The sequence below is a fragment of the Triturus cristatus genome, chromosome 8 (genome assembly GCF_964204655.1).
Source record: "Triturus cristatus chromosome 8, aTriCri1.1, whole genome shotgun sequence".
Taxonomy (NCBI): Eukaryota; Metazoa; Chordata; class Amphibia; order Caudata; family Salamandridae; genus Triturus; species Triturus cristatus.
In genome coordinates this window covers 68,429,153-68,436,368 of record NC_140591.1, presented here as the reverse complement: position 1 = coordinate 68,436,368, position 7,216 = coordinate 68,429,153, and the positions used below count along the sequence as shown (strand labels likewise).

The 7,216-nt window shown below is 43.5% G+C and overlaps 1 protein-coding gene across 2 annotated transcripts in view; it reads right to left on the bottom strand.

Annotated features, from left to right (window-relative positions):
- Nucleotides 1-2,086: 2,086 nt before the first annotated feature.
- Nucleotides 2,087-7,216, bottom strand: part of LOC146801342 (uncharacterized) — a 425,312-nt gene continuing 420,182 nt past the window's right edge. For both annotated transcript variants that reach the window (XM_085620993.1, XM_085620994.1), the window contains one exon: nt 2,087-5,391. The gene's annotated coding sequence lies outside the window, so the exon portion shown is untranslated. The remainder of the gene's footprint in view (nt 5,392-7,216) is intronic.

Genomic DNA, 7,216 nt, shown 5'->3' with positions numbered 1-7,216 from the left:
CGGGTGATCGTCCTATTCACAGGAGCCCCTGTGTTGGGTTTGGACCAGGTCCCCAACAGGACGTCAGTGAGGGCATCATTGAACGGGAGTAGGGGTTCTGATGAGGACACTCCCGGTTGCAGCACCTGTGTCAAGATTTTGGTCTTCACTGCCACGGAGGGCTACTAATGATCAAGGACCTCAGACGCCCTCTGTACCACCATTGCGTATGAGGCTCCATTCTCCGTGGCCACGGCAGGAGGAGAAAGAATACCGTATCTGAGAAGTATCCAAACCACTGGCTTCACCCATTTCCACACTCCAGTCCATATTAGGGCCTTCTATGTTTGGCTGGTATTCTTCAGAGTCCAGCGACCCCTCCCATTCTTACCTAAGTACTAGCCCATGAGAATAGGCTTCGGATCTAGGAAGCAATGTTCCTGCCAGAGTCAGGTGACACCCACCTGGCTCCGAATCAGGGATCACAACCGGGATGGTGCAGCCAACATTGGAACCGGCGCCAGGGAAGATCAAGATGGTATGACTGGCATCGGTATGAATCCAGGAATGTGTCCCTGGGGTCTGCCGGTGTGGAACCCAACTGGGCCTCCTCTGACCCCGCGTGGCTCGAAGGCACACCGACAGGGCCGTGCCGTGCAAAAATGAGACTCATGAACTCATAAATTCTGAGTTGGGGGAGTGGGGATTGCTCCAGCTCCTGGAAAGTTGGGGAGGTGTCAAGTCGGTCCAGGCGTTGAAGAACCATGCCTCGAGCGCCGAAGCTCCCTCATGCCTCCTTTTCTTGTGCTTTTTACCTGAGTGTCCCGAGGATTTCAGGCTCCACAAATGATACCGGAACCTTCTCATCAACTGGAACCTTGATTTTCACAGATTCGTTGGGCTATGCCTGGCAACAGTGGCAAGACTTGGTGTTGTGGTCGTGCTCCAGGGAGCACAGACAGATGAGGAGCGTGTCCATCACTGACATCGGCCAGAGACATTTCGACACACCAGCAGGTAATACTTCAAAAACAGTTGACAAAATGTTGAGAAAATTTGGTCAAAAGACGACAGAGGGGAAGATCTTCTACAGATCAGCACTGGCTGGGGCGGAAATAAAAAAAAACTGACATACGTGCATATGGGTGCCGCCTATATAGGTGCCATGGACTTCACTTCTTCTGAAGACGATGCCATGCGGAGCCGACCAACGCCACCTACCGGTCGATATAATCAGGGCTCTATGTCTAAGAAATTAGAGAGATGAGCTAGTTGAATTTTTGGAGGGAATCGCACCCTGGTGATAGACCGTTCAGTTTTTTCTCCGACGTCCATCGATCCTATTCTAGGATAGATTTCATTCTTGGAACCCTTGCCTTTTTAAGGGACTCAAGACTGATAGCTAAAGGTCTTTTTGGCTCATGCTATGTTCAAATGGGGGGGATGTGTTGGTTCAGGACTATGGCGTAATGGAAGGGAGAACTAGAGATTTGATAGATCTGCAGTAAAAAGCTAGGTTATTTATTAGCCTCTACAAGCGAGAGGAGATTACTCTACGTAAAATGACACGAGCACGGTCTCTTAAAGCCTTTTCTGGGACGCTTTCAAAGCGATTATTAGAGGGCAGTCCATAGAGGCTAGAGTGAAAAAGAGTAGGAGTGGGAATGTCACCATGATGAAGATTCATGTAGCCCTAGAAAAAGTGGAGAAGAAATATTAAGAATCGGGGGCCTTAAAAGGTAATAGGGAAGTGACATCCCTTATGGGGAAACGCAATGCACTGGCCATAGCAAAGAGCAAAAAAAAACATTCTGCTTTAGACAATAAATATATGAAAGGCTAGTAACACAGACTCCCTATTAGCTAAGACAGTGCTTCCTAAACATTTTAGAACCACGACCCACTTGTTAGTAAGACAAACTTTTGTAACCCACCTAGCTTTAATGGACAGGAAGCGGGTAATTTTTTTATGTAACTAGTAGTGTCATGTTGTAGCACACCGTCATTCACACACATGACATTTACCACTGAAATGGTCACTAGATTTACAAAGATACGCAGTTTTACTGATCAAACTATATTAGACACAAATGATAATGTGTAAAAATCCAGTTTCAGTGAATATTTATTATTTGTGCGACCATGTAAAATGTTTTTTTGTTCTAATCCTACTAAAATCTTTGTTTCCATCACACTTCAGACTCATTAAAAAATGCTTTATTTCTGCTTTCCTAACTGCTGAATGAACACAGTTCATTTACATCAACTTACATTTCTTTGCTTTACGAAAAAATTACACAATACAGACTTTCCATTCACACTTCATGTACCCTAGCAACACTGTCATAAGATTCACTTTACTTTTCTTTCTTTGAGTACAAATTAAGAGCAGTGTGTAAACACCAGTCCCCATGTAAAAACACCATAAGCAGCAGAAGACATAGCCTGACTTATGCCCTCTATTTTTGAAGTGCAGCAAATGTGACAAACTGCTCACTGAGGTGTTGACAAACAGACTGATCTCATATATGCCGTCCCTAATCCATTCTGACCAAGCAGGGTGCATACCTAGCAGACAGCCCAACAACAAGATAAGAAGAGTTCTCCACCTGATTGAGAAATCAAAGAAACAACGCATCACCATTGCCATTCTACTCCTCGATGATGAAAAAGCCTTCAACAAAGTCACCTGGTCATTTATGAGTCAAATGATGGAAACTATAGGTCTGTGTCCTAATATGCGAACTATCACCTTGGCAAAACCACCAAACGGATACCACCAGGATTTCAATTTATGGAGTAAAATTAGAAAAGTTCAACCTTAGGACTGGATCAAGACAGCGATGTCCTCTTTCTCCCCATATCTTTGCCTTAATAATTGAGCCTTTGATGTGATGGTCAAAGGGGAGGGGAGTATCCAAACGGTCTTATTTGGGGTGAGCAGCAAAATCCAATTACTTGCAGAAAACATGCCTTACTTTGACAAATGCAGAAAACTCCATGAAATCACGGCTTGACCTTATAGATAAATAAGGCCTAATATCCAGTTTTAATGTCAATTTGGAGAGGTCGGAGGTAATGGTGGTATGACTGATCCCAACGATCTGGCAAGAGACTTTCATTGATAACACCTTTCCTTGCGCTGAGGATCAAATTAAACGTTGGGGTGTGCATATTGCTTCACCCTTAAGCAGACTTTACGTGACCAACTATCCAAAAATCTGCGCAGGTGATGGCAATGATGGCAACCTCTCAATATCTCATGGCTGCGCAGAATATCCATGGTGAAAATGAACATTTTGCCTAGAGCACTGTATTTATTAAAAATCCATATGGGCAAATTGGAAACATCGACTATCCAAGATGACCCTTTGGACAAGTGGAGAATTGGACGGTATGGCCCTACTATTTGGCAGCTCTGTTCTGCATACTTTTTGAACAGTCTCTAATTAAGACGAGATGTACCAAGTACTTTTGGAAGCTGCAGCAACGTTAAGGACACTATGGGATGTACACAGCTTCAAAAACAGGAAGACTGGTGGTGAGCTATGTTTCATATATTCTGCACATTACAATGGCAGAGTAGGATAGAGCGAGTGCACATTCAAATATCATGTCCTTTCCATCGCAGTTTACTCCACTGTTCCTTAATCCAGGAAGTTCAAGTCATGGGAAAGAGGATGCAGGATGCTCAGAGGCATTTTTCACATGGGGATAAACAAGGGTTGCACTTCCTGTAAACTGGAATTCAAAGGCGGCGAGCATGAACGCTTTGTCATTGTCAACTGCGATACTGGGCCTTAAACCCGAATAAGAAATTATCAGCCACAAGGTAACTAACCCTTTTAGAAAAATTGTTTCCTTCATATACTACTGCTACAGGGGTAATCCTACAAATGTATCAGGTCTTAACTAAACACAAAGGCAACACAAAATGGCACAATATGATGAGATGGGAACAGCTCTTGGGAAGGGAAATCTAAATGAGGGACTGGTGAGGATTTTGTGGGACTCTATCCCCGGGTGATGTACCATTCTCCAGAAAGGAGAACCCTTTTATAAAAGAGGTTTCTTTGCCATTATACCATGCTTAATTTGAAAAATATGTATAAAAATAAGGACTCAAAATGTCGTTGTAATTGTGGCGAGTGAGATGACCTACGTATTTAGTGGCCCTGTAGAGTTATCCAAGTGGTTTGGAGGAGGTTCTGGGTCACATTAGGGCCATCCAAGCTATCCTATTCAAGAGGTCCGGTAGTGGTACTTTTGGATATGAAACTTTGGCATTAAAGTTTATGACGAGAAATGATTGGAACGCAACTAATAAACTGATGTTAACTGCAAAACAGTTAATTTCAACAAAGTGGAAATGTTCAATGATTACCTCTCTCCAGGAAAGCACCACCTGGATCTGGTCAATAATACCAAAAGAAAAATTATTCTTGAACTTGTACAGGGTATGCCATACGTTTTGGGCTTTTAAATAAAGGAATGAGGGCTCTTTGTTGTTAAAATGCCCAAATCACTGTGTGCTTAAGGTTGGATGTGGATTCAATCCCCTGCAAATCCCCAGTGAGAAGCACCATCCATTTTGGATTATACATATTTGCTGCCTCTTAATGATTTCATATAACTGTGTGAGCTATGCTGATTAGCTCCTAAGGGGTTGGGGTTGGGTACACCACTTTAAATTGACAACATTTTATGCAGCTATTCTATTTGAGGCGGTGACTGATGTGGTTCTTTGTTAAAAGCATGTAAAATACGAATGGGGAAAAAGAGCCATTCCCTTTGTCGCCAGCGGACCACCCGGTCTAAATACCCTTTGTGCGATACTCACTGATGCGCCACCTGGTCTGAGTGAAGTCAGTATCATGGGGTTATATATACGAAGCATGCCATCAGTGGATTTGAGAGGGGGTGCCACAGACAAGGTCTGTCCAAAGCCATATGTATCCGCCTACATTACCCCCATGGAAAAACAGCAGTTTAACTCCCTAATATACTTCATAGAAAACATTCACTAAGAAATAATTTACTGTTCGGCCCCTACCCTTCATGCCTCCCTTCTTCACAGAGATACTTACATTCAATACTACAAAACGTTCATGAAGCTGGCAGGTTTTACAAAGAAAAGGAGGGCTTATAAAAAAGAAAATCAAATAAAACAACACAATATTCTTGGTTTTCACTGTGGTCCCTCTTCGGCCTTTTTCATTGGCAGGCTGAATCCCCAGCTTCTTGCAGTTTCCACAGAATTTTTCAGCATATTCTGCTCTTGATTGCTGGCCGACTGGTACCCAAGGAGAGCACAGCTTCCATGCCATCATGGAACTTGATGCATCGAATCAGCCCTTCGCTAGCCACTTTCTGGGATTACAAAAAAGGCACGTTGGGTTCTCAATCTTCAACCTGTAAGATGTAAAATGACAAGGGTAAGAAATGGAGCACCTCTAACCTCTCCCATGTGAGCAGTAAACACAATAAGTAATAATAATGCATAATCATGGGTCATTTCCACTTGCTAATTTCTTAATCCATCATCATTTAACCTCAAGAGTTGAACAGCCACAGACATAGACAGACGCTGACAAAGGTTTCTTATCAGCACTGATGCTTCTCCAATGGGTAGGGTCTTTATACAGTGACCGGACGCTAAATATCCTCTACAAGAAGAAATCTTGTAAAACTGGTTCTTTTCCTCTAAAGAATCACTGTTGAGCACCAGGACTCACCTAAAAATGTCTGGTAAACCAGCTATGATTGCAAGGAGAGCATCATGATCTCAGAGCACAGGCTCACTAGGCAACCTCGTGTAGTCAACACTACAAGGTTATGCATGAATTCTGAACATCTCAGCCCACCTCCACTGCAGTATCATGATGCTATGCACAAGTGTCCACTCACCTAGCATGGCAGCGCAGAAGTTGCTCCAGACTGTAGATTGCAAACATAAATAGAAGTTAGGTGTGTATCTTTCTGTATCAACAGAGGTCTTTACATTGGTGCAGAAACCTTATTTTAAAAAGGACAGTCTCACATCTATGTGTGCTTTGGAACTGCACTATCAGTCACTATTGCATGGGGGGAGGGGGTGATACCTTGTGGATTCTCCTGATATGAGAAGGTAGGATAAGGTGAGACTGACAGGCACACACTGTGGTGCTAAGGTTTGGGTTGGCCTTTTCTCTTCACTCTTTTTTTAATACAAGATGGAGTCTGCAGTCTCCAAATGTGTAGTTGACGGATGTGTATGTTTTTTCTCTAACATCTCAATCTAAGATACTTTCAGTGAAGTGGACAGATACGGACGTAATTGACTTGCTCAGAAACTTCATAGAGACACTGCCTAAACTCATGGATGTCACCCAAAAATTAGGCACGTGGAACATCCTTTTAGGCCAGTTAGAAAAGTAGGATGGTGGAGTACACAAAAAATGATGGATGTAATGCTTGACTTAATCTTAGGCACTGGTAGGTATTTGTGCCGTAATAAAGGCAAAACTGGTCCTGGATTGCTTTGTTCCAGTTCAAGGAGGACCTGGCTTGGCAGTTCGGACTGGCCTGTAGCCACTGGAGCAGGGTCAAGACTGATTTGCATATGGCTGGGTTCGAACTGAGGTGGTATGGTGGGTGAAAAATTATGGATTGGGATGTGGCCCGAGTGATTGCCACTGGCTGCGATTAATTCAAGCATTGCATCCATCACCTTGTTTTTTATGCCCTTAGTGGTATGGCCAGAAATGGGTCCTGTGGTCACTGTCCCACCGGAACCAAGCTATACCTGGATGATGAGCGGTAATAATGGCAAAACCAGTTCTGGATTGCCTGTGTTCTGGTCCAGGGAGGACCTGGCCTGGCAGTTTGGGCTGGACTGTTTCCATAGGACCAGCCTCAAGATGGATTTGCATATGGCTGGGTCCAAGCTGGGATGGCATGGTGGGTGAAAAACAATGGATTCGGATGTGGCCCAAGCGATTGCCAGTGGCTGAGATTACTACAAACATTCCATCCATCACCTTGTTTCTCATGAAAAAGAGATGTGACTTGTAGAACAGAAGGTGAGGAACTGTGATTCACAATCAGAAAACACAATCTGATTTCACGTGGACCTGTAAGCAATACTACAGTGCTTTTATATTTAAAACAATAGGCGCTTAACATGACATAAGGCAACGACATTCTATGGCCTACAGCAATGCTTTTAGTCTGAAATAGTGTGCAGATTCCTAACTTG